We start from the raw sequence: 5,235 nt of genomic DNA on the forward strand, positions 1-5,235 counted from the left end.
TAAAATGATTGTCTGTATTTTCAATGCACGTATGCTGGCATCAGAAGCACCCATCGAGGACCTGATGGTGTAAGCGCAGAAGATCAAGTAAGACATCTTTGGTCTGACCAAAACAAGAAGATATCAATCACATCACGCCATTTTCAACACTGGAGAAGAATTGTTCTTCAGAACATGCGACAATGGAGGCGTCGGTGGTGTAGGTGTCCTTGTCAACATGAACTTGGCCATGAGCATTGATTTCATTCGAATGCCTAACAACCCGAATCAGACAATTACGCTTGAATAGATGTAGCTCACTGCCTGCAGGTTCTATCTTCGTTGTCTATGCACCAACACCCAACTACGATGAAGAAGAAATTGAGAGGTTCTACATGGAACTGGAGAAGTTCTATAAAGAAGACCACACCTTCTACAAGATCATTGTTGGTGATTTTAATGCCAAGATAGGACCAAGAATGTCGCCCGAAGAACTCCACATTGGAACCCATGGCCTAGAATGGAACAATCAGGGTGAGAGACTGTCTGAATTCATCATGTCAACCAAGACCATCCATGGTAACTCACAGTTCCAGAAGGCCAAATCTAAACATTGGACATGGGAGTCTCCTGGTGGATAATTCCACAATGAAATCGACCACATCATATTCAATCGAAGGTTTTACCTGACTGATGTCACTGTTGTCCCAAAATTCCAAACAGGATCGGACCACCTTCTCCTTCATGCAAAATTCTACTGCACAGAATGGAGAGAAAGTCTGCAAAATTTAAGTCTAAGAAGGCAACTCCCAGAATGACTACCAACTGGGAGCCCTTTGGCACTATTGCAGCAACGTGGGAAGATGCCGTCCTTGACAACATTGACAAGGCATATGATCGACTGGTTCAGCACCTCCATGACTGTGTGAAGAATGCCGAGAATGGGAAAGCCACAAACAGATGCCTGTCTTTGGAAACTCGAGCTCATTCGTCAACGTGGTATGGCGCAAGCCTCAGGAAACCACAAGCTAACGTCCGAGCTCCAAAGCTGTGCAGAGAAGCAATAAAGGAAGGCCTCAAAGGGAGAAGAGTAGCAGTGTTGGTTGATGTGGCAGAAGCAGGGAAAAGTATTCACAATGATTTCCTGTCCTCAGCCAACTACAAGACCAAGATGACTACCCTCTGATGTCCTGATGGATCTATCACATCTTCCACAAGGGCAATGGAGAGGATTATTCACGACTTCTACTCGGATCTCTTTGACAGCCACATCCACCTGCCAAAAACCAAATTCCACAGGATGGATATGTTGTTCCCAATGTACTCCCTTCTGAAATACAACACACCATTTCATTGGTAAAGACACGTACAGCACTTGGTCCGGACAAGGTCAGACCTGAACACCTGAAGAATCTGCCACCAGTACTCATCAATACACTGGCTCGACTCTTCACATGCTACCTGTCTGAATGCAAGGTTCCATCTCAGTGGAAAACCAGTAGGACCGTTCTGTTGTACAAGAAGGGAGACATCCACGACATCAGCAACTATCGCCCAATCTGCCTGCTGTCTGTCGTCTACAAGTTGCTCACTCGAGTCATCCTGAATAGAATAGGCAGAACACTAGACGAAGGACAACCATACGAGCAAGCCGGGTTCTGAAGGGGATTCAGCAGGATAGACCATACCCACACAGTGACCAAACTCATTGAAGTTTCACGAGAGTTCAAGATGCCGCCTGTCTAACATTCATCGACTTAAAGAAGGCCTTCGATTCTGTTGAGGCTGAGGCGGTCATCGAAGCCCTAGCCAAACAGGGTGTTCAAACTCAGTATATCAAAATCCTCCATGAGCTGTATTGTGGATTCACCACCAGGATCTCACCATTCTACAAGGAAGTGATCATTGATGTAAAGAGAGGGATTTGACAGGGTGATACCATTTCACCAAAATTCTTCAGTGCCACCCTCGAGAACATCATGCGAAGACTAGAATGGGAAGGAATGGGAGTAAAGATAGGCGGTCGGCAACTACACCACCTCCGCTTCGCTGATGACATCGTTCTCATAATGCCAAACATTAGCCAAGTGGCACAAATGCTGGCCAACTTCAACCACGAGTGTGGAAAGGTCGGATTACAGCTGAATCTCAACAAGACGATGCTCATGAAAAACAAACTAGTCCCTGAAGCTCCATTTGCTCTCAATGGAACGAACATCTCCGAATGCAGCAGCTATGTGTACCTGGGTCAAGAAATCAACATGAGGAATGGCTTGGCACCAGAACTGCGCAGGAGGAAGAGAGCAGCATGGAACACCTTCAAGAGCATCGAAGAAGTGGTTAAGAGAACTAAGAACCTCTGACTCTGGCACATCTTTTCAATTCCACCGTTCTTCCTGCACTAACATATGCCTCAGAGACCTGGGCCCTACGCACACAGGATGAGAATGCTATTCGGGTATCCCAAAGAGGAATCAAAAGAGCTAGGCTAGGAGTATCACATCTCACTCTAGTGAGAGAAGGAATCCGGAGTTCGGACCTCCATCGATGGTCAAGAATCAGGGACGCTGTCTCATTTGCCAAGACATCAAAAATCAGATGGGCCGGTCATGTAATGCGATTCAGAGACGACCAATGGACTATAGCTGTTACCAGTTGGATTCCACGGGACGTCAGAAGACCGCGTGACCACCCACCAACTAGATGGTCAGATTTCTTCGTCAAATCCCTGAATGAATGGTTTGAGGCTCTTTCTGTTCCTGGAGCGAGCAGATATCATTGGACTGCACTAGCATGCAACAGGGACAAATAGCGACATTACTGGCGCCCACTCTAGCAAATCGAAGATCAATGGGACAACAAGTGATACAAGTGAATAAAGTTGTGGTGGTCAATAGTGATCCTAAATTGCATTATTAATGGGTATAGGGCAAACTTTTGGAAGTGCCCAAGCTACTTTCTGTTGGGGACTGTTTAGGACCCTGAACAAATGGGAGCCCCTCAACCTTTTACTCTGTACAAACCGGAAAATTCCATTACCAGCGTTTGCATAACCTGAGGCTCAGGTGCCCTTGTGACAAGGAAATAGCTAAACTCAAGAAGTAAAAGTAGCCCAGGACAATTAACCACGAGACCCTCAGGGCCCGTAGAGTAGAATACCTTACTTAAAAGCCATACCCTAGCTTACGAAACCTTGTACGTTCCTCCTGACAGATGTTCCTGCCAGATAAACCCTTGTCTACGTGACCACTCTTTCCCCTCCCCACTATTTCTCAACCGACTCTTAGAGAATATTGTAACCCACCAAAGAACATCCTGAACTTTTCCTTATTTGGTCTGAGAAGACACTTCCCTGATGATTGACAACTCATGTACCAACCCCCTGCTAAGAAAGGTATAAAACCAGCATGACTGATAATAAAGATGCTCTTGATCAGCAAATGTTGTCTTGAGCCTCCTTCTTTCTAACCTCACCAGTTTTATTCTCAGGTCGGGACTGCTCACGAAACCCACTCAATTAGGAGCGCTTTCCACTGTTGTCTCTCCGTGGGCCGGAGAGATTTCGGGGAAACGCACAACTTCCTACTGAGATTGCACATTTGGTTGCAAGACCCACTGTGGCATAGCACAGCCCTGATGCGCCCTCCCAACCCCCCCAGCCCTGAGTTGTCTTAAAGCTCTGTACCTTGGGGCTTGAATGATAATATAGACGAATGAGCATTTGTTTTGAAGGCGACCAACCTGGGTTTAATTCTAGGCATCCCTTATGGTTCCTGGCACCACTAGGAGTGCTTGCTGAATGTAGAGCCAGCAGTGACCAACATGCATCGCTGGGTGTGACCCAAAAAGCAAAATAAATCAATAAAAAGAAAAAGTAAAGAGAAGCTCCCCACCTCCCTGTACTCCCAGAACCCACTGAATGCACAAGAACAAGTGAAAATCAAACGCTTTGCCAAATGCTTTTGAGCCCCAAGCATATGAAGAATGTGCCCACCCCTCCCCCCTCGCCCCTGGCAAGAATGACAGGACAGAGGGGAGGGTGTTTTTTTCCTTCATGCTGCTGACCCAGATATGGGGTGCCTTGAGCAACCCCAGGAGTGACCCCTGAACATGGCCAGGTGGGACTCAAACCCCCTCAAGAGGAAAAAGAATGCGCCCCCAGGTCCCTTTGATGAGGAAAACACACGCTTTAGCCCTACCCCATAATCAGCCTAAGGAATAAAAGGGAGCCAGTAACAGGCTTTCCTGGGAACATTCCCCAGGGTGATCCACTCATCCCTGTGACTGACCCTGTGCTGGGAGTAGCCCTGAAACTAAGTTAAATCTGAGGTGTCCTTGCACACCCTATCAGACCTGGGTGGAGCCTAAGGCTCCCTCTAGCTCTGACACTGTCTGCTTTGTGAGGGGCCAGCACGATAGGTCAGCAGGGAGGGATCTGGCCTCGCATCCCGACACCCCAAAGGGTCCTCAGGTCCCCAGAGAGGGACTCCTGAGTGCCACCGGGTAAGGGCCTAAAACACATAAAAAAATTAAATTTTTTTTCTCTTCTGTTTGTTCGGTATTGTCCTTGTTTCTGAAGCTTTCAGAACGACCCTAGCGCTTCAGATTTGTGTTTCTCTTTGACCACGTGCTTCCTCTACCCACCCCACCTTTTCTGGGGGGAGGGCTATGCTCAGGGCCCACTCCAGGTTGTTAGCGGGATGCTACAGGGGGTGGGGGTGTGGGGGATCGAAGTCAGTGGCCACATTCCCCACTTGCGCATCTTTCTAAATAAGTTCTCAGAAAACTACATTGTTTCCCTCAAAATCTAATTAATAAATGAGAAAACCTCGGCAGGAGCACTCCGAGCATCTCGGGTGAGGGGCCGCCGCCTGTGGCCCCCATCACGGAGCGACCCTGCCACTCAATAGGTGGAGACCGCGGAGGTTCAGGGCACTGAGTGAAGAAACTGGCCTACCAGGACCCCCCTGCTTCCCCTGGGTACCCCCCTTGCCCGCTCCTCATCTTCTGCAGCAATGCAGTGACTGGCACTTCGCCTCAAACACCAAGACCCCAGGGAAAAGGCACCTGCATGTTTGCCCAGAGCCTTAAAGAGTCAGTCTTCTGGTCAGAAAGGTTCATTTTCCCCATTTTGGGGATAGGATGAGGTGATCCGGACATCTGGGGTCACCAGGTCTGGGATAGATGGACAGTGACGGACTGAACAGATAGCATGTTGAGCAGAGTCTTTGTTTTTACGAAGGAAATAAAATTCAC

Source organism: Sorex araneus, chromosome X (genome assembly GCF_027595985.1).
Source record: "Sorex araneus isolate mSorAra2 chromosome X, mSorAra2.pri, whole genome shotgun sequence".
NCBI lineage: Eukaryota > Metazoa > Chordata > Mammalia > Eulipotyphla > Soricidae > Sorex > Sorex araneus.